Source organism: Elaeis guineensis, chromosome 5 (genome assembly GCF_000442705.2).
Source record: "Elaeis guineensis isolate ETL-2024a chromosome 5, EG11, whole genome shotgun sequence".
NCBI lineage: Eukaryota > Viridiplantae > Streptophyta > Magnoliopsida > Arecales > Arecaceae > Elaeis > Elaeis guineensis.
This window is the reverse complement of record NC_025997.2, coordinates 48,749,783-48,777,630: the sequence shown is the minus strand read 5'-3', so window position 1 is coordinate 48,777,630 and position 27,848 is coordinate 48,749,783. Positions and strand designations below refer to the sequence as shown.

The 27,848-nt window shown below is 42.0% G+C and overlaps 1 pseudogene; it reads left to right on the top strand.

Annotated features, from left to right (window-relative positions):
- The first annotated feature begins 38 nt into the window (after nt 1-38).
- Nucleotides 39-27,493, top strand: LOC105034402 (conserved oligomeric Golgi complex subunit 5-like; annotated as a pseudogene).
- Nucleotides 27,494-27,848: the final 355 nt, after the last annotated feature.

Below are 27,848 nucleotides of genomic sequence, written 5' to 3'. Positions count from 1 at the left end.
CTTCACCCTCCTCTCGGCTCACTCGCACCAGCTACCGATCTAACACATGCTCCGGTTCAGTTTCCCTGCCACGCCCGTTCAACCCCTCTTTTCCTCTTCGCTCGCTCCATTTCCCAGTAGCAGCTCGCAAGGAAAGTGCAAAGAGAGCGGGACGGGACGAGATCTAAAATCCTCGCTCCTATCTCCCGTCTCCGACCGGCCATGGCGTCGCCTCGAATCCTCCCGTCTTCTCCCCTTCAGACCTTCAAAGATCCCGCCTTCTCCCCGGCGACGGCGGTGGCGCCACCCTCCTCCTCCGACGCGTCCCCCCTGGACTCCTTCGCCTCCGACCCCGTTTTCTCCGCTTTCCTCTCCTCTGACTTCGACTCCGCCCGCTTCTCCTCTCAGGATCTCAGCTCCGGCTCTGCCGCTGCCCGAGCTGAGTACTGCAAGACGCCATCCGGCTCCTCGAGAAGCACCTCCACTCCGAGGTCCTCGCCCGCCACTCCTCCCTCCTGTCTCAGCTCTCCTCCCTCCGTGACGCTGAGTCCTCCCTCTCCGCCGTCCGCTCCGGCGTCGCCGCCCTCCAGTCCTCCCTCCGCCGCGCCCGCCAGGAGATCGCCGACCCCCGCCGCCTCGTCCGCTCCCACACCCTCCAGCTCTCCAATCTCCACGCCGCCGTAGACCTCCTCCAGTCCTCCGCCCGCCTCCTCCGCCTCTCTTTAAGCTCCGTGACCTCATGTCTCACCCTCCCGACCGCCTTGACCTCGCCAAGGCCGCCGAGATGCGCCGCGAGATCGAGCTCCTCTACGAGGAGCGCGGCCTCGCCGGCATCTCCGTCATCGAGGACGAGATCCACTATCTCTCCGACACCGGCAACCGCATCCGATCTGAGGCCCTAAAGGCAGTCGAGAGGGGCATGGACGAGTCCAACCAGAACGACATCTGGTGCGTCCTCCGGGTGTTCTACACCTCAGTGAGCTCATGTCATGCCCCCGGACCACCGTAACCGTCGCATATTTATAAAAAAAAAATTTATAAATATATAAAATATTTTATTATATTATTTTAAAATAACAGTAAAATAATTAATCAATAATTTAAAGTCAAAATATAATGATCTAAATTTATTCTTTAATATCTTAATAAATTTAACAATAATTCATAGGCCTTACATCAAATTCAATAAAATTTTCAACCTAAAATAAAAGTATAGAGATTCTGCTTCTGATCACTCTTCCATTCATATCTTGTATAATCTTAATTCCTCAACATATGTAAAAACAGTAAAATATGAGGTAATGAGCTAGACAGTCCAGTAAGCAATGATCACTTTCAACAGATTTCATCAGGTATTTAAGTAAATAATCATTTATAAAAAATAAGCATATCGAGTTCATCAATTTAAAATCAATTTCGATTATGCAATATAATTCATATCAAATTTATTTCTTTTTCAAAATTCGAGTTTCTTTTGAGATTTCAATTTCTTTCATTTTTAAATTCTTTTCGTCAACCATGAGCTATGACCATATTTTTCTTGTGGCAGGATCATAACACCACATATCTTCTTGCGGTGAACTGCGAATCATCTTGCAGCAAAGTTCTTCGGAACCGCTGGTCTCTCTGACGGTTTGTCGGTGGTCTCTCTGACGACATAAACCCTCAGGACAAATCAATTGCCAACGTATATGCCCCCATTGGCGGGGTCCTTTACATAATCAGGTTGTCAATTCATATTGTTCTTATATTAGAATTCTTCATAAATCATGTTTCATATTCTAATTTCAATAAGAAAAAATATATAATCATGTAGTATCGAAATCAATCAATATAATGCATCATGAAATCAATATGTTCAATTATGCTTCATCGTAACATTTCGAATAAGATATTTTTCATAATAAAATATCATTTATCCAATTCATACATCGTTTCATAAATCATGTCAGAAAACTATATTATAATTTATCAATAAATCTAAAAAAAATGAAATATTACTTACCTCGAACGCATTCCAATAAATCCACATAATTCTATAAAATTTTTTTCAAAATTCTTCAGTTCATAAACCATATCACAATATCCGATTATCAGGTGTCAATGATACCTATACGAGATCAAATTCAATAATCAAAAAGAATACGAATATCATATTTCAACGATTTAGATTGGGTCCGATCATCTAATTTCATTTAATCAAAATTTAATTAGGATATAAACGATCCAAAGTTTGACCATCGGATCAAATCGGATTCGAAGTGAGAGGATCGAGATTTCTTCATTGATTTCATAAAAAATCAAGTGGAGAGAAAAAAATCAGAGGAGAGAGAATTCATGAGGTACAATTCGAATTGATCAGGTGACACAATCCAACATTACGATTGGTCCAATATCTCGATTGGTGAAATCAATATGATCAAATCAAGTCATGGCTAGTCGGGATCATGGATGTTCAAATCTAAGGATTCATGGTCTGATCAAGGTGAGTGCCAACACACTGCCCAACAATCATGGATCAATATTCTTCATCAGATCAGAAATATTAAAAAAAAATTTTCATTGATAAATCGATCAAGAGAGAAAAATCGATCGAGAGAGAAATAGCTTTAGAGAGAAAAAATTCTAGAGAGAAAAAATTCATCTTGGACTCCTCAGACGATATGATTCAACAAATCTGATCGATCAGATCAAATCATGCTAAGATTATCACGTAGATAATTCAATAAAATCATGAAAAATATAATCTTAAAAATACCTAATTTGATCAAAGTGGATGTCGATGTACCGTCCGGCGATCGCAGATCAAAAATCTATCACTAGGATCATTTAAATTCATCATCATTCTTCTCAAAATTCTAAAAATTCTTAGGAGAGAGAAATAGTCTAGAGAGAGAAAGTAGAGAGAGAAAGTTCAATTCTAGAGAGAGAAAATACTAGTTCAGGCTGAAGGGAGAGAGGAAAGAGAGAGAAACTCTCTTTCTCATATTTTATTATTTATATCATTATTTATTTATTTTTTTTTCTTTTTTTTTCTTTCTTCTTCTTTTTTTTCTTCACAAGAGAGAGAGGAGAGAGAGTCCTATTATTTTATATATTTTTTTATTTTTTTATTTTTTATTTTTCTACTTCTCTTTTCTTCTTCTTCTTCTTTTTCTTTTTCTTTTCCTTCTTCTTTTCTTTTTTTCTTTTTCTTCCTTCTTCTTTTTCTTTTTTTTCTTTTTTTTTCTTCCTTCTTCTTTTTCTTTTCTTCTTCTTTTTCTTTTCCTTCTTCTTCTTCTTTTTCCTTTTCTTCTTCCCAGGCTTTCTTTGGGCTGAAACAGGGGACCTCACAATCCCCTATTGGCTGACCGACCGATGGTGCAACCAGCATAGGAATGGCCATTGATAGGAGGACGGCGACCCACCGTCCAAGAAAACACAAATCCGATGGCTGGCGGTGACCACCGATGCTAAAACCCAATTGAAATCGAAATTTTTTTCTCAAAAAAATCCGATGACTCCGATCGTCGGCGAGCATGCACACTGGCACGGAAAGAAAGGGAGAGAAGAGAGGAAGGGGAGGAGGCTCACCTTCGATGCTAGCGAAGCTTTCCGACGTGAAAATTAGACGGGCACAGAGCCGGTCTTCCGTGATGATTTTCCAGCGATTGCCACTGACGAATTTCAGAATTTTCAGTGGAAGAGAGAGAGGAGGGATCTCCTCCTTAAATAAAGCCGGAGGGGGACTCTTTCCGACTCTGATTAGGAGTCGGTGAGAGGAGGAAGAAGACTCCCGAGGGAGTCTTCTCCTCTGTTTTCCCTTCCTTTCTTTTTTTTTTTGTTTGGACTAGGTTTGTTACATGGGCCGGGCCATCATATTCTTCCCCTCTAAAAGAAATTTCATCCTCGAAATTTTTCTTGCTGGAGTCTTCATAGTTTCTTACTTGAATCTCATCCACAAATATTTCAATATTCTAATTTTTGATATAAATTCATCCTTAAATCATTTCATAAGGAAAAAATCGATACATCAAATATCAGTATGAAACGGAACCATTCATTTTCTTATTTATCAAGACCAACATCTCAAAATTTTTTAATATTTCAAGATTTCAAAATTATGCTCTCATTCTTATAAAATAATGTTCGATACCTCATGACTAGATTAAAATCAAATCTATCTCTAGTGAATAGAAGAAAATCAATATCTTAATTTTTGAATAAGAATTTTATTTTTCATCATCATTTATTTATTTATTTATTTATTTAAAATATTAACCACTCTTAATTTCAACCCATCATAAGATAGGAAAGCATACTTCTATGAATCATTTGATGACATCCTAATCAATCAAAATTCAAAAATATTTTCTCTTATTCATATTTTCAAAAGTTGAAGATTTATCATTTCAATCTCATTCTCGAACTTTTGATATTTTAATTCTCGATGTAACTTCATCATTAAGTCATTTCATAAAGATCAATATCACCAATGTTGATTAGAATCAATATCACTATTTCTAGTCATCGAAATTTTCTTACTCAAACTCTCAAACTCTTAAATATTCTAATTCTTGAATCAAATTTTATCATTAAGTTATTCCATAATAAAAATCAATAACTCAAAAATTGATCTAAATCAAAACTATTTTTTTCTTATAATCAAAATCAATGTCTCTATTCTAATTAAGTATATCAATTTTTTTATCTAAATATTAACTACTCTTAATTAATCGATTCATTATCAAGTTAAATTATAAATAATTTCAATCCATCTTTTGTAGAACAATCGTCAATATCAATAGATAACCTTAATCTTTTCCATTCAGTTAGAGAAATAATAATGATCAAAAGAGTTCAAATTTCAAATTTTATTATACCCTGGAGATAAATATTTGAATATAATAATTTAAGATTAAAATCATTATTCGATAAATAATCTCAAATTCTTTCTAATAAATAGAGAATTATAAAATTCAATTCTAGGATAGAAAAAATTTATCTCTAAATATTCTAAATCTAAAATCAAAAATCAAGGATCCACTCATCCTAGAATTAGGATGCTAAATATTTTTTTTTAGCATAGTAGATGGAAGTGCTACTTTTGAAAATCACATTAGGGATATCCAAAAATTATTCTTTCCAATATCAATGAATTTCTTGTATCAAATAATATCATCTATCATAATTCTTTAACTCAAAAAGTCAACATTCCTGACTTACTCAAAGTAATCCAGATTACCATGCTTCCGCTGCGCACTCTGTTCTAACAATCAAAATTTTTTAGGTTCACCAAAAAAGATTTTGATCAAATTATTTCTTTATCTTATTAATAGAAAAGATCTAAAATTTTAAATTTCAATTGAAGTTAAAGATTAACTTTCGATTCTCATTCATACTTTTACTGATGTACAATAATCTTGATTAACCCTTGAGTCCAATATCATATTTAAAACCATCATATAGATTTACTATAATCAATATGCATCAAATCTTAATTCTCATATCAATTCAATTCGATAATTTCCAAATCAAAATTCTTATAAGTCAAATCAACAAAAAAATCCTTCGATGCTCTACCAAATTTGGACATAATCTGAATATATAAGAATTTCAAATCATTATTTTTTCTAAAATTTCTATCATCAAGATCCTTAATATCTATCAAGTATCCTTTCACAACAATCATACAAGCCTCAAAAATCAAATCTCTATTTAATAGTAGATTCAATTAGGGACCTCGTTAACAAAAGCAAAGAAACTCCATATTAATTTCTAAATCCAAAATTTCTAAATTGTAAATTCACATGGGTCTCATAATCTCAAATAAATATAAATCATATCTTTTATCTTAATCTAAAGATATCAATCTTTCATTAACAACCTCAACAATAATATTAGAAAATCTCTTAATCAACTTAGATACGAAATCTTTAAATTAAAATTTTATACACATCATATAGTCTCCAAGAGACACAATAAGATCTATTATTTAGATCCAAGGATGATGATTAAAGATTCCAGTACAATGAATATCCTACAATCTCATAATCCATTTCATCCATAAGAAATAGATTTCTTTGCAATATCTTCAAATATGTATTCATCCTAATATGCCACTTTATATATATGATCCACATATCAAGTTCAATTTCGATAAATATTCCAATCAAGTATCATAAAAAACTTTCTTAATCTATCCTGGAATAACATTTTATCATCAAATCTTTATCCTGCCAATAATAGTCAACTTCTCAACTAAAAGTAATATCATAGTATTATTCTCACATCGAATTTGAGCTTACGATTCACTTGAATAATCAATGATCAAATTAATAACCACAGTGCACAATAAAATTTCATGTCAATCCTTTTGCCATTACTTTCGATCAAAATCTAACTAATCATATCATGATCAATAGATCATCCATTATATTTCAAATTCTATATGTCATAATCTCTTGTAATCTTTTCATACATAATCTCAATGTTTAACCAAAAATTATAAAGATTTTTTTTTTCCACTACAATCATCAAATATCTACACCATAATGTCCCTAGTGTCTGTCCACTGACACCTATACTATACACATCTTAGTTCATCCACTAATACTCTGATACCACTTTAATTGTCACGCCTCTGACTCGAGATTGTGAATCGAGGATCATGGCAACCGCCGCATACTCATAGAAAACTCTTTCCATAAGCATGTAAGGCATCTTATCATACTATCCTAAAACAACAGCGAAAAAATTAATCAATAATTTAAATCCAAAACATAACGATCTAAATTTATTCTTTAATATCTCAATAAATTCAACAATAATTTATAGGTCTTACATCAAATTCAATAAGACTTTCAACCTAAAATAAAAGTATAGAAATTCTACTTCTGATCACTCTTCCATTCATATCTTGTATCATCTTAATTCTTCAACATCTGTAAAAACAGTAAAATAGGAGGTAATGAGCTAGACAGCCTAGTAAGCAATGATCACTTTCAACAGATTTCATCAGGTATTTAAGTAAATAATTATTTATAGAAAATAAGCATATCGTGTTCATCAATTTGAAATCAATTTTGATTATGCAATATAGTTTGTTGGGTATAAAATATCCACAGCCGAAGTCCTCAGCAGAATCGGCTCCTACGGGAGCCGGACTTCGCCCTCGACTCCAACGGCTGCAGACAGACTTCGTCCGGACTTCTACGGGAGTCGGACTCCGCTGACAACTTCGACCGCAAGCAGACTCCGCCCGGACTCCTACGGAAGCCGGGCTCTGTCCTCAACGTCAACTGCTGGTAAGCTTCGTCCGGACTCCTACGGGAGCCGGACTTCGCCCTCGACTCCAACGACTGCAGACAGACTTCGTCCAGACTCTTATGGGAGCCGGACTCCGCCGACAACTCCGACCGCAAGCAGACTTCGCCCGGACTCCTACGGGAGCCGTGCTCTGTCCTCAACGTCAACTGCTGGTAAACCCCGTCCGGACTCCTACGGGAGCCGGGCTTCACCTTTAACTTTGATTACAGGAAGACTCCGCCCGGACTCCTACAGAGGCCGGACTCCGACCGCTGTCGAGCTTCAGCCGATGGATCTGCGCCCCATGGCGGCCCTGCTCCACTTCCTACAACGGATTTCGCACAGCTCCATCACCCCTGACAGGCCGCAGTAACGGTCGCAGCCCTGCTCCACTCCCTGCGGCGGACCCTGCGCGACCCCATTACTCTCTGACAGGCTGTATCAACGGTCATGATTCTGCTCCGCTCCCTGCGGCAGGTGCTGCGTGACTCCACTACTCCCTGACAACTAGCGGCAACGGACGTCGCTCCACTACCTGCAACAGGCTCTACGTGGCAGGCCATAGCGATAGCCACGGGTCTACTCCACTACCCTTCGCAATAAATTCTCTCTGACTATGGGCGGCCCACTACCAGACGGTTACAAACGTCGCCATCAATCCGTTACCTCCTCCGCCTATAAAAAGGGGGACCCAGATACGTTATTCTATAAGCTCATTTTTTCATCTCAAAACTCTACTAAATTCTCCGTTCGAGCACTCCATTCTTGTTGAGGCAGAGAACTGACTTGAGCGTCGGAGGGTCTTGCCGGAGCAACCCCACCTCTGGTTTAGACTTCCCTTGCAGGTCCCGACGGTGACCGCGACTTTCCCGACTCCAGCTTCTCCGACGCAAGCAAATTTTTGCACCAACAGGATTGGCGCTAGAGAAAGGGTCTGAACCTCCGCAGTACCCTTGTTCTTAAAGGAGCGCTCAACGGATCCACTTCCGGCCATCTTTTCCGGCACCCACTCCTCCTTCCCTCATCTGATGCCTTCTCACGAGGCCTTTGCACAACTGCCTCCGGCTATGGTCGCCGATAAGGAGTGGCCGGATGACCGGCCCCTGCCGGATTCTGTCAATGCCATCTCGGGGGAATCCCGACGGGAGGCAACCAACATACCAGCTGCATCCTCCAAGCGGCAAAAAGTTGAAGAACCCATAACTTTTACCGAAGAAGACACCCAGGGAGTCCAATTCCCTCATAATGACGCAGTCGTAGTTTCCCTGAATATAGCGAATTACGACGTCCGTCGCATTCTCATCGACAACGAAAGTTCGACCGACATCTTGTTCTACGATGCCTTTTCAAGGATGTCCGCTCTTGGCGGTCATCTGAGATCGATTTGCTCCCCCTTGATAGGGTTTACCGGTGACACCGTTCCGACGGAGGGAATGATAGCTCTGACTGTGGCCACGGGTCAGTATCCAAAGCAGTCCAGGGCTCTGGTGAATTTCTTGGTGGTAAAGGCGCCATCCGCCTACAATGCAATCCTTGGCCGACCCGGTCTCAATGCTCTCAGAGCTGTCGTTTCAACCTACCATTTGAAATTGAAGTTCCTCACCAACCAGGGGATCGGAGAGGTCTGGAGAGACCAAGCCCTGGCCAGACATTGCTACAACATTGCCTTGCAAAGAAGCGACCGGGCTGACCCCTATCCCGTCGATGGATTGGATGCTCGCGACGACCTCACCGAAGAAAGGGGTGGCCCAATCGAAGATCTGGTACCAGTCCCCCTGAATGATGGGAACGCGGAGCATGTGGTGTTAATTGGCTCCAGCCTGGGGGAGAAGGTGCGGACGCATCTTATTGATTTCCTCCGAAGGAACGCGGACGTTTTCGCTTGGGTTCCGACGGACATGCCAGGGATTAACACGGAAGTCATGGAGCATCGTCTAGCGGTCGATCCTAAGCATCGATCGACAAAAAAAAAATCCAGAATCATGCCCCGGAGAGGCAGAAGGCGATAGCTGAGGAAGTGGATAAGCTTCTCAAGGCCGGATTCATTAAGTAAGTCAATTGTCCTGATTGGATTTTCAATGTTGTTTTGGTCAAGAAAGCAAATGGCAAGTGGAGGATGTGTATAGACTTCAAAAAGCTGAATAAGGCTTGTCCAAAGGACAGCTATCCCCTGCCCAGAATCGACCAACTGGTTGACGCTACCTCAGGCCATGAGCTCCTCACTTTTATGGACGCGTTCTCCGGCTATAATCAAATTAGAATGGCATCGGAAGATGAAGAAAAGATAGCTTTCATCACTAATCACGGCCTTTACTGCTACAGGGTCATGCCATTCGGCCTCAAGAATGCGGGCGCAACCTACCAACGGCTGGTGAACAAAATTTTCAAAGAGCAGATCGGCCGAAACATGGAGGTCTACGTGGACGATATGCTTGTAAAAAGCAAGTCTTCCAGAGATCATGTCGCCGACCTCGAGGAAACCTTTGGCGCTCTTCGAAAGTACAGAATGAAGCTGAACCCAACTAAATACGCTTTTGGGGTAACCTCAGGGAAGTTCCTGGGCTTCATGGTATCAGGGCACGGGATTGAGGCCAATCCAGAGAAAATTCACGCTATCCAAGAGATGACCGCCCCAAAGTCGATCAAGGAGGTTCAGTGCCTCACAGGGAGGATAGCGGCTCTTAATCTCTTCGTCGCGAGGTCGGCCGAACGATGTTTGCCCTTCTTTCAAACCCTCAAGCAGCCGAAGAACTTCTGTTGGACCTCTGAATGCCAACAGGCGTTCGAAGAATTAAAAAACTACCTCAGCTCACCCCCGCTGCTGGCAAAGCCTGAACCTGGGGAGGAACTATTTTTATACCTGGCGGTCTCTCCCATGGCCCTTGCGGCCGTCCTTGTCAAAGAAGAAACGAAAGTTCAGCGACCAGTCTACTACATTAGCCGCACGCTAAGGGACGTCGAGAGCAGGTACATCAAATTAAAAAAACTGACCTACGCCTTGTTGGTTGCAGCTCGGAGGCTCCAAACCTACTTTCAAGGGCACACCGTGACGCTACTCACCGATCAGCCGATCAAGGCGGTTTTGCACCGGGCTGACACCTCCGGAAGAATGGCAAAATGGACGATCGAGCTCACAGAATTCGACATCAACTACAGTCCTAGACTAGCAGTAAAGACCCAAATATTGGCAGATTTCATAGTAGAGTGCACCATCCTAGAGGAGGCCGAACCTGAGCAAAGCAAGGGTGACGACCTAAAGTCTCAACCGAACTCCCCCAACGAAGAAACCAATCCCTCCGATTGCTTTTGGACCCTCTATGTGGACGGATCTTCCAACATGGCGGGTGCGGGTGCAGGCCTGATTTTGGTCAGCCCGGAGGGAGTCATCGCAGAGTACGCTCTGCGTTTCGAGTTTCCCGCAACAAACAATGGAGCGAAATATGAAGCTCTGATCGCAGGATTAAGGATCGCCAAAGAGCTGGGAATAGGTCAACTCCGGGTACACAGTGACTCCCAACTAGTGGTGGGACAAGTCAGTGAGAGTTATGAAGCGCGGGAGGACAGTATGGCCAAATATCTTGAGAAAGTAAAGGAGCTTACCCCCGCCTTTAGCAGTTTCGACATTAGGCAGATCCCAAGGCTGGAGAATACCAGAGCCGATCTTCTCTCCAAGCTGACGACATCGGCTCCGGCCGAATTGCCCAAAGGCATCCTCTTTGAAGTTCTGAAACATCCGAGTACAGAAGAATCGCGGCCCGTAATGGAGATCGACCACGAGCCCAGCTGGGTCGACCCGCTGATAACCTATCTTAGAGATGGAGTTCTCCCCCAGGACGTGAAAGAGGCTCGGAAGCTCCAAAATCAAGCCTCCCGGTACATCCTTTATGAGGGCAAATTGTACAAAAGATCATACTCCTTGCCCCTCTTAAGATGCCTCCGGCCCTCGGAAGCTGACTACGCTTTATGGGAAGTGCACGAGGGAGCTTGCGAAAACCATTTGGGAGCCAGATCTTTATCCCACAAGCTACTCCGCCAAGGATATTACTGGCCAACAATGCATCATGATTCGATTGAATATGTCAAAAAGTGCGATCGATGCCAGAGATACGCCAACGTCCAGAGACAGCCCGCCACCGAGCTCACACCTTTGAGTGCCCCATGGCCTTTTGCACAGTGGGGGATGGACATCCTTGGCCCCTTTCCCATGGCGTCCGGACAAAGGAAGTTTCTCCTTGTAGCGATCGACTACTTCACCAAATGGGTTGAAGCCGAACCACTAGCAAAAATCACAGAAGCGAAAGTACAAGATTTCGTCTGGAAGTCAATTGTGTGCAGGTTCGGTCTGCCTAGAACCCTAATCACTGATAATGGACGGCAATTCGTAGGAGCAAGATTCGTCGAATTCTGTGAAGATCTAAATATCTCCCACAACTTCACTTCAGTAGCCCATCCTCAGGCGAACGGCGAAGCTGAGGTGACTAACAGAACCTTTTTACAGGGGATTAAGACAAGGCTTGAAAAAGCAAAAGGAACTTGGGCAGACGAGCTTTATCATGTGCTATGGGCGTATCGAACTATCCAGAGGTTACCTACGGGGGAGACCCCCTTTGCTTTAGCCTTCGGAACGGAAGCCGTCATCCCGATCGAGCTTAAACTCCCGTCGGCACGAGTCGTGGCATTCGACGAACACCAAAATTCACAAAGTCTTAGAACCAACCTCGACCTGCTGGAAGAAAGACGGGAGATCGCTCAGGTTCGAATGGCAGCCTACAGACAGAAAGTTGCTCGATATTACAACGCCCAGGTCAAGAACAAAGCCTTTAAAGTGGGAGATCTAGTGCTTCGACGAGTTGCTGTCTCACAACCTCAGGACCGGGGGAAGCTCGCCCCAAACTGGGAGGGACCTTATGAGGTCAAAGAAGTAGTCCGGCCCGAAACTTATTATCTTAAGGAGCTCGGAGGAGCCGACCTCCCGCGACCATGGAGCTCAGAAAACTTGCGGATGTACTACCAGTAACTTCGTTTCAATCAATGATCGCATACCCATACGTCTTTGGACAATTTAAACAAACTGTATCAAAAACAAAAGGGCAACCTCATAAAGTTGAAAGCCCGGTTCCATTTAGACCGGACGGGGGGAGAGGCCTTACAACACCCATATGTGCCCCCACAGCCCTGTTAGGGACAGGAGGAGAACCTCGCCCTAACTTGAGCAAAGTCGAAGGCCCGGTTCCATTTAGACCGGATGGGGGGAGAGGCCTTACAACGCCCATATGTGCCCCCACAGCCCTGTTAGGGACAGGAGGAGAACCTCGCCCTAACTTGAGCAAAGTCAAAGGCCCGGTTCCATTTAGACCGGATGGGGGGAGAGGCCTTACAACGCCCATATGTGCCCCCACAGCCCTGTTAGGGACAGGAGGAGAATCTCGCCCTAACTTGAGCAAAGTCAAAGGCCCGGTTCCATTCAGACCGGATGGGGGGAGAGGCCCTACAACGCCCATATGTGCCCCCGCAGCCATGTCAGGAACAGGAGGAGGATCTCGTCCTGACATGAACAAAGTTAAAGGCCCGGCTCTTTTAGACCGGATGGGGGGAGAGGCCCTGCAACGCCCATATGCGCCCCCCCAAGAGGAAAACCTTGCCCTAGCTTAAGCAACTTCGACCGGTGGTAAGCCCAGCCCGGACTCCTACGGGAGCCGGGCTTCGTCACCGACTTTGACTACATGACAGCTCCGCCCGGACTCCTACGGGAGCCGGGCTCCATCACCGACAGCTTCGCCCGGACTCCTATGGGAGCCGGGCTCCATCACCGACATCGACTACAGGACAACTCTGCCCGGACTCCTACGGGAGCCGGACTCCGCCGACAACAGCGACTGCCGGTAAGCCTTGTCCGGACTCCTACGGGAGCCGGACTTCGCCTATGACTTTGATTGCAGGAAGACTTCGCCTTGACTCCTACGGGAGCCAGGCTCTGTCCACGACGTCGAGGAAGGCTCCGCCCGGACTCCTACGGGAGCCAAGCTCCACCCACAACTCCAACTTCGAGAGGAATTCTCCGTTCGGACTCCCACGAGAGCCGAACTTCGCCTCGGCTTTAGCGGAGAAAGACTCCAAACGAAAAAGGAAGGCAATGGATTGCAACAGTGACGATTGGAAAACAAACAGCGCCCGAGGGTGACAGAGGCTCGGATCCTCGAATTCAAGCCTTGGGAGGGACCCCGGACCCGAATGACCCCAAGCGAACCTGCAGCCATTGACAGAATGACAACCGAGTATCTTCGAACGATGTAAAAGTCGAAAAGGAGCTCGGCAAATAACAACCCTACACGAATCAAAGAGGTCGTCGATGACCTTAGGACGACGTGAAAAAGACAAAAAGAAAATGAAGAAGTTTGACAGACAACTATTCGATGCAAGGTACATACAAGGTAATAAAATTTCTTTTTCATTTAATAAGATATACGTTACAAGACTCGGTGGGTCGAGGAAAAAAAAGATATACATCATTGCAAGCCTCGCGAATACGGCTTGGAAAGGATATACCGGAGGCCGCTCCAAGCTACGAACTCCTCTTCCCGTCTCTGTCCTTCTCAGCCGCGTTCTCCAGTGCGTGTAGCGGACCTATCGGCTCTCGTCCCATCTCACTTCACTCCATCTCCGAAGTCCCAACCCTAGGAGGAAAAGGGTGGGATAGATTCCCAGGGACGGTAAAGGCAACGACAACAGTGACGAAGACCTGTTTCAAGAAGAGCCGGAGTCACCTTGGAGGCAGCGGTGATGTCAAAGATATGCTCCACCTCCGAATGCACCGCGACAGCCGCCACCCAAAATGTTCCGGCAAGGTCGGCATGCGCTACTTCCACCGTCCCCGCAACAAGTTCCACTGCCCCACCGTCGACGCCGATCGCTTCTGGTCCCTCGACCCCGACGGCATCAAGGATCCCGCCACAGCTTGTGACGACAGCTCTGCCCTCTTGATCGGTATCACCTCGCCTTGCTACTCCAAAATTCTCGGGCAGAATAACTTTACCGACGGCCCCCGTTATTAAACCCCTGTTGCTGAAGGAATTCTTCTTTGAGCCTCCTTTGAAACGACGGGGATCCTCACCGGCCGCTGTTCTCCTCCTCGCCTTCCTCCAAGCCCTAGACATCCCTTCAAGGATGGCCTCCGGGGTAGAAGACATGGCGTGAGAACCCCTTAGAGAAGAATTGGGGGGCTGAAGACAGCAAGGACTGGTGCGGGGGAAGTAGCGGAGTGGCTAGGCTCTCAGATGAAAGAAGGGTGCCGTCTTCTCGGCAGAATGAAACCCCGAAGGAAGAGCAGGGGGTTTAAATAGACAGCGAATCTGAGCGCAATTATGGCAGCGGGCGTATCTGGGCCAACTGATACATGCCACGTGCCCGGCATGTCCCCCTCACCGCTATCGAGGATTGACCGTTCGCAGATTTTCGAAGCGCGGCGCTTGGGATCGCGTTTCGGCGGAAGTTCCGAAAAGACTCTTCGGGTCACCTTAACCAGAAAAAGAACTCCGATATGCACACATTTAATGTCAAAATATCTGGGGGCGGCGGTGCGTAGAGTTCGAAGGGATGGTTTCGGCTGTGCCCATCTCTCTGTACTTCTTTCGTTCGAAATTCGAACTCGGAAGTAGGGGGACTGGTGTTGGGTATAAAATACCCACAGCCGAAGTCCTCAGCAGAATCGGCTCCTACGGGAGCCGGACTTCGCCCTCGACTCCAACGGCTGCAGACAGACTTCGTCCGGACTCCTACGGGAGCCGGACTCCGCCAACAACTCCGACCGCAAGCAGACTCCGCCCGGACTCCTACGGGAGCCGGGCTCTGTCCTCAACGTCAACTGCTGGTAAGCTTCGTCCAGACTCCTACGGGAGTCGGACTTCGCCCTCGACTCCAACGGCTGCAGACAGACTTCGTCCGGACTCCTACGGGAGCCGGACTTCGCCGACAACTCCGACCGCAAGCAGACTCCGCCCGGACTCCTACGGGAGCCGTGCTCCGTCCTCAACGTCAACTGCTGGTAAACCCCATCCGGACTCCTACGGGAGCCGGGCTTCACCTTTAACTTTGATTACAGGAAGACTCCGCCCGGACTCCTACAGAGGCCGGACTCCGACCACTGCCGAGCTTCAGCCGATGGATCTGCGCCCCCTGGCGGCCCTGCTCCACTTCCTACAACGGATTCCGCACAGCTCCATCACCCCTGACAGGTCGCAGTAACGGTCGCAGCCCTGCTCCACTCCCTGCGGCGGACCCTACGCGACCCCATTACTCTCTGACAGGCTGTATCAACGGCCATGATTCTGCTCCGCTCCCTGCGGCAGGTACTGCGTGACTCCACTACTCCCTGACAACTAGCGGCAACGGACGTCGCTCCACTACCTGCAACAGGCTCTACGTGGCAGGCCATAGCGATAGCCACGGGTCTACTCCACTATCCTTCGTAATAAATTTTCCCTGACTATGGGCGGCCCACTACCAGACGGTTACAAACGTCGCCATCAATCCGTTACCTCCTCCGCCTATAAAAAGGGGGACCCAGATACGTTATTCTATAAGCTCATTTTTTCATCTCAAAACTCTGCTAAATTCTCCGTTCGAGCACTCCATTCTTGTTGAGGCAGAAAACTGACTTGAGCGTCGGAGGGTCTTGCCGGAGCAACCCCACCTCCGGTTTAGACTTCCCTTGCAGGTCCCGACGGCGACCGCGACTTCCCCGACTCCAGCTTCTCCGGCGCAAGCAGATTTTTGCACCAACATAGTTCATGCCAAATTTATTTCTTTTTCAAAATTCGAGTTTCTTTTGAGATTTCAATTTCTTTCATTCTTAAATTCTTTTCGTCAACCATGAGCTATGACCATATTTTTCTTGTGACAGGGTCATAACACTGCGTATCTTCTTGCGGTGAGCTGCGAATCATCTGACAGTAAAGTCCTTCGGAACCACTGGTCTCTCTGGCAGTTTGTCGCTGGTCTCTCTGACGACATAAATCCTCAGGATAAATCAATTGCCAACGTATATGCCCCCATTGGTAGGGTCCTTTACATAGTCAGGTTGTCAATTCATATTGTTCTTATATCAGAATTCTTCATAAATCATGTTTCATATTCTAATTTCAATAAGAAAATATATAATCATATAGTATCGAAATCAATCAATATAATGCATCATGAAATCAATATGTTCAATCATGCTTCATCATAACATTTTGAATAAGATATTTTTCATAATAAAATATCATTCATCCAATTCATGCATCGTTTCATAAATCATGTCAGAAAAATATATTATAATTTACCGATAAATCTAAAAAAAGTGAAACGTTACTTACCTCGAATGCATTCCAATAAATCCACATAATTCTATAAATTTTTTTTCAAAATTCTTCGGTTCATAAACCATATCACAATATCCGATTATCAGGTGTCAATGATACCTATACGAGATCAAATTCAATAATCAGAAAGAATACAAATATCATATTTCAATGGTTTAGATTTGGTCCGATCATCTAATTTCATCTAATCAAAATCTAATTAGGACATAAACGATCTAAAGTTGGACTATCGGATCAAATCGGATTCAAAGTGATAGGATCGAGATTTCTTCATTAGTTTCATAAAAAATCAAGTGGAGAGAGAAAATCAGAGGAGAGAGAATTTATGAGATACAATTCGAATTGATTAGGTGACACAATCCAACATTATGATTGGTCCAATATCTCGATTGATAAAATCAACATAATCAAATCAAGTCATGGCTAGATCGGAATCATGGATGATCAAATCTAAGGATTCATGGTCTGATCAAGGTGAGTGCCAATACACTACCCAACAATCATGGATCAAGATTTTTCATCAAATAAGAAATATTAAAAGAAATTTTTCATTGATAAATCGATCAAGAGAGAAAAATCGATCGAGAGAGAAATGGCTTTAGAGAGAGAAAAATCTAGATGAAAAAAATTTTAGAGAGAGAAAATTAATTTTGGACTCCTCAGACGATATGATTCAACAAATCTAATCGATCAGATCAAATCATGCTAAGATTATCATGTGGATAATTCAATAAAATCATGAAAAATAGAATCTTAAAAATATCTAATCTGATCAAAGTAGGTGTCGGTGTACTGTCCGACGATCGCAGATCAAAAATCTATCACTATGATCATTTAAATTCATCATCATTCTTCTCAAAATTCTAAAAAATCTTGGGAGAAAGAAATAATCTAGAGAGAGAAAGTCCAATTCTAGAGAGAGAAAATACTAGTTCAGGCTGAAGGGAGAGAGAAGAGAAAGAAACTCTCTTTCTCATATTTTATTATTTATATCATTATTTATTTATTTATTTATTTTTCTTTTTTTTCTTTCTTCTTCTTTTTTTTCTTCACAAGAGAGAGAGGAAAGAGAGTCCTATTATTTTATATAAATTTTTTTATTTTTTTATTTTTTATTTTTCTACTTCTCTTTTCTTCTTCTTCTTCTTTTTTTTCTTTTTTTCTTCTTTTTTTCTTCTCCTTCCTTCTTCTTTTTCTTTTTTTTCTTTTCCTTCTTCCTTTTCTCTTCTTCTTCTTTTTCTTTTCCTTCTTCTTCTTCTTTTTCCTTTTCTTCTTCCCGGGCTTTTTATGGGCCGAAACAGAGGACCTCACAATCCCCTATTGGTTGGCCGACCGACAGCCCAATCGACATGGGAGCGGCTATCGACAGGAGGACGGCGACCCACCGTCTAAGAAAACACAAATCTGATAGCCAATGGGGACCACCGGTGCTACAACCCAATTGAAATCGAAATTCCTTTCTCAAAGAAATCCGACGATTCCGGTCGCCGGCGAGTGTTCACACTGGCACGGGAAGAAAAGAGGAGAAGAGAGGAAGGGGAGGAGGCTCACCTTTGATGCCGGCAAAGCTTTCCGACATAAAAATTAGATGGGCACAGAACCAGTCTTCCGTGATGATTTTCCGGCGATTGTCGCTGATGAACTTCGGGATTTTCAGTGGAAGAGAGAGAAGAGGAATCTCCTCCTTAAATAGAGCTGGAGGGGGACTCTTTCCGACTCTGATTGGGAGTCGATGAGAGGAGAAAAAAAAATTTTCTTCGGGAGTCTTCTCTTCTATTTTTTTTTTTTTTTTTTTTTGGACTGGATTTGTTACATGGGCCGGGCCATCACAGCTCAGATCCACGGTCGACTCTCTCATCAACAAGTACAAGGGGCTCGGGGTGAAAAGCGTGGGGTCAGCGCTGGACATGAAGGCGATATCAGCGTCGTCGGGGGGATTTGGGCCCGGCGGAGTGCAGAGGAGCGGAATGCCGCAGATCGGGGGCGGAAAAAGGGCAGGAGAGGCCCTTTGGGAGAGGATGGCCCGGTGCATGGATGAGCTCCACAAGGTGATGACAGCTGTGTGGCAGCTCCAGACCGTTCTCTCGAAGAAGAGGGTCCCGTTCCCGCAGATCGTGTTCCTCCATGAGGTCTGGCAGGTCAGTGAGTGAATTCCTTCATCATGACAGGTAGTTCTATCAAATAGAATTGCAATTCTTGAAGTACTGCGGTCTGTGTTCATTATCGGTAGATAAAGTTTGTAAAATGAGTACAAGTGTTGGATTTTATAGCTTGTTTCTCCAAATGTTAATTTTGAATCAAAATTGTAGATTGACAACGTTGATCTTTGTTCAAGTTCTTTGGCAATTTCTGTCTATAAAGTAAGCATACGTGCATAGATCCTAGTTTTAATTTTGAATCCCAAAAAAAAAAAAATTTGAGAGGGTTGAACTTTGTTCAATTTCTTTGAGCTGTCCGAGGAATGATGGAATTATTAACTTTGGTTCCGGGTTGAACTGACATGTCTTTGTGGTATGGTAGGATGTGTTCTGATGGTTTTGGAGATATCATGAGGATATAGAATGATTTGCCCCCTATTGTGTTGTAATTTTACAATACGTTGTAATTCTTCTTCCCTTAACAATGGCTTATTGTCCAGGAAGGAGACCCTCTGCTAACAGATCGGGTCTGGGAAGCACCTGTCAAAGCTTTTGCAAGCCAAATGAAATCTGCTTTCACTGCATCAAGTTTCGTCAAAGAAGTATTCACCCATGGGTATCCAAAACTATTTACCATGGTAGAAAATCTTCTTGAAAGGATTTCACGTGATACTATTGTGAAAGGGGTCTACCCGCTCTCATGCCTGAAGGAACGGATCAAATGGTTGCTTCTATTGATATATTCCAGACAGCCTTTCTGGCTCTCTGCCTAAGTCGCCTCTCCGATTATGTTAATAGCATAATTCCTGTATCAAGCCGTGGAAGTATTCCTTCAAAGGATCAGATCTCAAAAATCATATTGCATATCCAGGAAGAGATTGAAGATGTTAGAATGCATGGGCCCTTGATGCTTCTCGTTTTGCATGAAATTGGCAAAGTTTTGCTCCTATTAGCTGAGAGAGCTGAATACCAGGTACATGATTTCCAACAATTTAAGATAGTCTGGATGACAATGTTACCTATCTGTTATATGTATTACACCATTAATTTATTTTTAAGATTAGCAAATATCACTATATTGTCAATTATACCAATTCAACGTTTGTCAGTTTTTGCTTGCCATTCTATTGGATGTAATTTGAAGATGGAATTTTAGCTGCCTTTCTTTAGTTTGGTAGTACGTGAAAATATCTGCTCCATGTTGAACATTTCACAGCCTAATTCTAGTGATTGATTTGTTTGTTTTAGGTGCTTGTTTGTATGAAATCTTTTATCTAAAACTCCACTGCCCCACTTCTTGTGGTGAGTTTTAATCATTGAAAAATTGTATCGTAACTCAAATCCTTCCTCACTAACCTTGCCTTTTTTTGTGGGGCTTGATTGAAAGACCAAGTTGTAATCTATTAGAGTTTGAGAAAGTTCTATAACCTTCATGTCAATTCTGTGAATTAGTGCCTAAATTTAAAGGGCCATTAGAGGGTAAAAGAATCCACCTTATTGGTTGAGCTTAGGCAACTAGGGAACAACATGCAATTTTCTTTATGTGAAGTAAGAAGGCAAGGTTTGATAAGTGGAACCGCAATTATCTCTAAACTACAAGTTACATTTCAGAGCCAAAATTGAAACACTTAAATTATTGAGAAAATGAAAGATAAATAGATCTATCATTGAACCATGCTTATTGTTGACGGGCTAATCATCAGGTCTACATAGGAGCATGTTCTATGATCTTATTAGGAGACATAAGTTACTGTTACATTTGAAACCAAACTTAGCATGCTCTGGAAGAGGTTAACTACTTCATTGTATAGGATTATGGGGGACAACTTCTAAGAAAGAAAAATATCTTCTTTAGATAGTGTACCAATGGCGTACTCATACAAAAAAGGCTATTTTAGTCTTCCACAATATTTGCCGTCTCAGTATTGAGCTCCATATCGGTGCCAATCTATTACAATACGAGATAGTGAGGTAAACCGAGTGTCGATATGGTACGAGACTGCATATTAGTTTAGTACTGGTATGATATGGTATGTCCGGTATGGTATCATATCAATTGGTGTGGTGAACTTTGGTTTCTCATCTAGCTGCCAGGTTTTCAATATAGTGTTCATTGGGTTCCCCTTGTTCAGTTGGGGTGATGTAGTTGGCCATCATTGGGCCTTTGAATGCTCTATTGTGCCAAGAGCATTCATAAAGTTTAGTGTCTTTGAATGATAGGAAAAACTACTCCAGATTTCAAAGAGAAACTAGTTGCAGGATTGTCAACAGTTACTACTTATAAATCCCAAGTTTGTTTAAAGAGGATCCACTCAAGTAGTGGTCACAAACAAAAAGAATTGTCTGATAGTGAGGGCAGCAGATTGTCTTAGAATTTACATATTAAGATTATTTTAAGAAGGTTCCCTAATTTGGACCCATTCAGTGGTTCATGGATTTTTGTTGCCCTTACATGGATTGTCTAGACTGGGGCTCATGGCTGTTGCCTAGCACATCCATTTGGGACGTTTGATAGCTGAAGGCTCACATACTGAATTGGCTAGCTGTCAGAGTCAAGGTCAGCTGAGGGGATGTCTGATTTTGTCTTGGGATTCATGAAGTTGATTTAGTTTTGGGAATAACTATGTTGTAGCTGAATGGTGTACAAGTTGGAATATTTGCCAGTCCTTTTCCACTTCAAGTATTGACTTGACTGTGAACTTCATTTGGATGAAAAGAATTTTAAATTTTATGCGTAGAAGGAAAAAGATATTGATAGTGAGCCCAATATATCGAAATCTCTGAAACATTAAGAAATGTTAACAAAGTCTTGTAGAAACTATTGATTTATTTAAAAATGGAGAAAGGATAAGACATCTTGGTCCCTCTTTCCTAACCCAAGTTCTAATCAATCCCCTTTTTGTATAAAAAATCATTTAGATCTCTTTTTTCTTCTTTCTAATAGGACAAATGGTCCCTACTATCCAACTAATTACGGATATTATCAATATCCTTAACTTTATGTCAAATAATAATTATACCCTTATTCTTTAATAAATGATCTTTTTGAGTGATCTATGACTTTGCTTTCCCTCTTTAAGGTAATAATGGTAGAGTAAATCAAGGTTGTGATTACCATTTAACATAAAGAGATTGATGGAGTTGGCCATTAGTTGGATGCTAGGAACCAGGATTCCAAAAATTGATAGAATAGGACCAAGTCATTCCGATGGCAAAAGTAACAGAATGGATCTTGGGATGCCGAAATTGATTGGATTGGTACATACAATTGTACTCGTCAGTACTAACTATATCAGTTCAATACATGTTGCTTTTCATTTTTATTGATTTTGACAATCTCCTCTGATAATCTCCATCCCGACCATGGTGGTACCTGTTCAATATTGTAGCATTTTGAGGCAAAATCGATGCAAAGTTTGATACTGTTATTTAAACCTTTTGTAGGGACTATTTTCTTCCATTCACAAAAAATATCTTTTTAATAAAAAGAGGGCTGAATTGAAGTTCAGTTGAGAAGGTAGATTGATACATAAAAATCCCATGAAATAAAACATCAAACATACAAGAGTCGGATGTTTTTCTTTTTTGAAATTTTCCCTCTAGAATGTTCATGAACGATCTATCATGTGTGCCTCTCAAGCTTCAAAAGTTTAAGACATAGACACTATTATCACCAAGTGGCCATTTTGTTGACTTTTAGGGAGGCCTCGAGATGGGCCCGGTATGGCTTGAGGCCAATCAGGCTAGGTCGGCTTTGAGCTGGGCCTTAGGGTAGGCTTGAGATTGTTTGGGACAGGCTTGGCCCTAAAAGTAGCACCAAAATAAATTTTGGGCTAGGGCCAATGCTTGGCCCGATACAAGTCAACTCAAGCTTGAAACCTAGTTCAATCTTTGCTTGAATTCATTATTAGAATTTTTTGGCATAAGTCTTTTAGGTTGTGTCCAAGCATTTTAGGCCCAATTGACCCAATTCAGGTTGGGCTTAAACAATCTTATTTTGATCAAGCCTTGTTGGACTTTAGTTTGGGCCTATGCTCGGGCTTAAGTGGAGATTTGGAAAGAAAATTTAGGCCTAAGCCTAGTTTGAAGCCTGAAAAATTTTTTTGGGCCGAGTTTGAGTAGGCATGTGGTCTGATCTGGCTTGGCTTGATTCCAGCCCGATTTGTAGGCTAAGTTTCAAGATCAAACTAGCTAGGCTAAAAATTTGTCCAATTTGGCTGTTTGTGAGTTCTTTTCTATTAAGGTCTAAGTCATTCAAGAGTGATAGCATTTTTAGGTCCATTTCTTTAACTTTCTTGTGCCTGTAAATTAGGTTTCCTTATCATTCACGTGATTTGGGTTCAGATTCTGAACCTTTTCATAAAAATTAATATAGTTGTCATTATGGTCTTCTCTGTTAGTCTAATCACTTGAATACAGCAATTATCATATTTTGCAAGATTTAGGCTAACTCAGCTAGTACATAGTAATTTTTCTGAGTCATGTTGGTCTGTTTTATGTCCTCTTTCTGGCTTGATTTTTTGCTGTCTGTTTTAAATTTGTCACCCTTCTTACCTTTCGTAGACTAATTCTTTTCTTCAATTCCCATAGCTTTCACTTTAGCTTCATTGATATCTTCAATTTTGAAGATCTTCAGCTCTTTTAGGGTGCTGTCATTAGAGATCCAACATGTTTTATGAAAATTGCATGATCGTCGATGGAGATCTTGAGGGAGATTGCTTGCTTGTGGAACTTAATAGTATAGTCTTGGATGGATTGATCATACTTCTATTGTACGTACTGCCACTTGATTCATCATCCTCTTTGTATCTGATTGGATAAAATTGCTTCTTGATTAGATCTTTGAATTTGCTCCATGTCAAATTAAAAATATTGTTGTTCCTCTTTTATGAGTTTCCCCAGATAAGAGCATAGCTAGAAAGCTCAAGACAAGTAAAAGTTATCTTTTCTATATTAGAGTATCCATACATTATAAAATAGGTCTCTAACTGGTCTAGCTAATTATCTAGCCTCTTTGCATCAATAGTCTCGTTGTATATAGGGATCTCAATTCGAGCTTCAACTTTAAACGATGGCATAGAGAGATTTTGCGCACCTTTAGGTTGCTTATCCTCGTTGAAAGGAGTATCGACATTTCCAGATGTAGATAATAGCTTCAAAATAGGAGTTACTGGTGCTTGTGCTAAAGGGATGTCTAATCTAGAGACGATCTTAGTAAGTTGGGCAATCTTCTCCTCCAATTATGCGAGATGTTCTTTATTTCATCTTCCATTAAGGAAGAGCTAGCAGCCATCCTTGCTTTGTCCTTCGATGTACTTAAAAGCACGGATAGTCTTTTTGATTGCTTGTATTATTTGCACATTTGGACCATGAATTAAGACCCCCACAGATGTGGGGGCCAAAATTTGATATCAATTTGATTAGGTCAAATCAAGTTGACATTCTACTAAATAAAAGCATGACTCTGATATCAACTTGATCCGATCAAATCAAGTTATGGCTTCATGAAATTTAGCATGCGATTCAGCTTTCTGACATGGTGGATCTTAGTCTTGGATCCTATTTAGTCCTACTCATAATAGCCAAAGTGATCCACATCGAATCTAGTGATCCTTCTAGATCATTCTTGCTCTACTATTACATAGATGAAAATTTAAAGCAAAAGTAAACATTTATGTTAAAATCTCTGACTTCTTCCAACATATTCACTACCAAACCCGTGTCTGAATGTTGCCATTATCCTCAAATGACAGGCTTGAACTGATTTTGGATTGTTATGGATCATTGTAGAAGTTGAAACGGATTGTCACAAAGCCAGTTCTGCCTTTTATTTCAAGTATTTTTTTTCCTTTCTGTGATGCCTGTTATTATCAGCTTGTGATGGTTGCAATACTATGAGTATTCTGTGTTGGGATAGTATTCTTACAAATAGGTATTGCCTTGTCATTTCAACTTGCTCCTGGAGTCTTTGGACACATCCTATTGCCACAGTTGGTATTGCCTCAACTCTCCTCACCTGCCTAAGCTCAAATGTTTATTTGCTTTCTTGTTGCTCAAAGTTCCACACTGGATTTTAGTAGAAGACATTTGATTTTGGATGTGTCTTCATTTTGTTTGATGCTTCCACAGCTAAGTTATAATGATACATGAAAACAGCTCCACTTATTTCCTTTGATCTTTTTATTTAGGCTCTTTTAATCCTAAACCTATTTTTGCCAGCAGGAATGCTTCAAAGCATTTGTCACCTGCATGATCAAATATTCTTTTGCTTGCTTGTTGCGCTGGTTCCCTCCAGCTTAGATGCTTGAAATTTGATTTTGGAGATGCCTGATTTGGAATCATTTTCTCAATTATTCATTAATGATTCTTTGTTCTTTTAAAAGTTCTCTTTGATGTAATTTTTATATGCAGTGGTTATTGCATCCTTCTAGTGCTCTGTTTTAGCCAGCAGACATTTCATTGCTTGACAAACTTTTTTAAGTCACTGCTGCCCTTATCTCACTAGCAGGCAGTGATCTTGTAAAATATACATCTTAGATAGGTTTAGCTAAAGCAAAATTAAAAAACCAAATCCAGACTAAGGATTTTAACATAGACACCTTAGCTGGTAAATCCCTTGATTTGATGGACTGGATCCGAAAGGGCAAGAAATCAGACTGATTGTATCAGACCCCATTGATTTTGACTCTGCCGCGCTAAAATGGACATAACTCTCTTATATGGAGTCAGAATTGCTTATGAGATCCCAATTCAAAAAGCTCTTTTTATGCTCTACGAGCTTGATGGCTTAGCGATCATAGCCAGTTTCAGGGCCAGATTCTATCATTTGACAGGTCAACAGGAGCCTAGAGGATCCTAAACGAATTGAAAGTTTTAATTTTTTTTGCTATTTTGTTTCGGATTATTTAGGCGTTAAGTTAGGGCTTTTCTTCTATAAATATGGCTCTTTTGGCCAACATTGTAGTTAATTTATTTTCTCTATTATTGAATCAAAACTCTAAAACAGAATTTCTTCTGACTTTTGCCGTTCTCTTTGTTTCGTGCGTCTTCCTTCTCTCTTTTCTATCAAAGCATGGCCTAGGCTGTGTCAGATTTGTTCGGCTCAAGGCTGTTGGAAATCTTTCTGGGAATGCATGTGTTCAATGTTGTCAGCCAACACTTTTTGGTTATTTCCTTGGATGGTATTGCACTTTTAAACTCATCATCTTCTCAATTTTTCTGCAACCTTTTGATGGTAAGCTGAAAAGCCGTGTTCTCCTGGCCTCTAGGTTCCTCACTTGTATCAGCTGCTTTCATTCATTTGCACAGACAATCTTATTTATTTCACTTAAGAAGTTCTGTTTTGTAACCAAAGTTTGGTTTATACTCTCCCTTTGGACATATGAGGATTGGTCAGGTAACAAATTACTGTAAAGCATCAAAATATGTTTTGATTGTTTTTGTTTGTGTTATCTGTAGGCATTATTATCCATGTTGGTAATGAGCCTGGTGCACATCAACATGACATTTTTTTTTAGTTCTATTTTCATGATAAGTGCTTGATGGTTTAGTTGCCATTGATCTATGTTTTTTTTTTTTCTGGTACAGGCCATTTATCTGTATTAGTATCTGATCTTAATCTCAAATTTGTAGATATCCACAGGTCCTGAAGCTCGTCAAGTTACAGGTCCTGCAACTCCGGCTCAACTCAAGAATTTTGCCCTCTGTCAGCATCTCCAAGAGATCCACACATGCATTTCCAGCACTGTGTCATCACTGCCAACTGTTGCCTCTGATGTCTTGTCTCCATTTCTTGGTGTCATCTATGGAGTTGCCTGCGACTCAGTCACTTCCCTCTTCCAAGCCATGCTTGATCGTCTCGAGTCCTGTATCATTCAAATCCATGAGCAAGACTTTGGGGACCAGGGAATGGATGCAATGATGGACCATAATGCCTCTGCTTACATGGAAGAATTTCAAAAATACAGTCCATTTCCGGAATGAGTTCCGATCTAAGCTCCCGCCTTCTTCTGCTTCACGTTCAGAGACTATATGCACCAGGCTCGTCCGGAGAATTGCCTCTCGAGTCCTCATATTCTTCATTAGACATGCTGCTCTGGTGAGGCCTCTTTCTGAATCAGGCAAGCTAAGAATGGCAAGGGACATAGCGGAGCTGGAGCTAGCAGTTGGCCAGAACTTGTTTCCTGTGGAGCAGCTTGGCACACCATACTGAGCGCTTCGTGCTTTCCGGCCTGTAATCTTCTTGGAGACATCTCAGCTTGGTGGTTCTCCACTTCTTCAGGATATGCCACCCAGCATGATACTCCACCTTTACTCTCGAGGCCCTGATGAGTTGCAATCACCATTACAAAGGAACAAGCTCACCCCACTCCAGTATTTGTTGTGGCTTGATTCACAGGGGGAGGATCAAATTTGGAAAGGAATTAAGGCAACCCTTGATGATTATGAGATAAAGGTTCGAGCTCGAGGAGACAAGGAGTTCAGTCCAGTATATCCTCTCATGCTTTGGATCGGATCATCGGTGGCCGAGACCACATCATCTCAGTCATGATATGTTTTCGTATGGAACTTGTGGTGATAGGAAGAGATCTGAGTGCCTGTTCCCATGGAGTTGCTTTGCTACAAGTACCTGTTTCTATTTTGGCATACATTTCCCATACCAGCAACTTACTAAATTTGGCAATCTGATTGTTAGTGTAAATGAACCTTCTGCAGCATTGCTTTTTCATATAGAGGCCTTGCATGCTCTCAAATTCTTTTTTGATGCATGTCACCAAGTTGAATTGGTTGTAAATCATTCAATTGCTTATTGGAGATCTTGGTTAGTCAAATAGTTCTGGATCACCATTCCTGAATTATCAGTATTTTTATAATATTCATAAATTGGAAGAATTGATCTTGAAAAGTTCATGAACATTCATGAATGATCCATGTGCCCTGACTAAGAATACATGTATTCTGCGGTCATACTTTCCTATGCATCTGGTGGCTGTGGTAGCTCATTAATCTTTGTTGAAGAACGCATTCTTTACTCTTTTCTCAGCTTTGACCATGTAACTCAAACAAGGTTCTGATAAAATTCTTT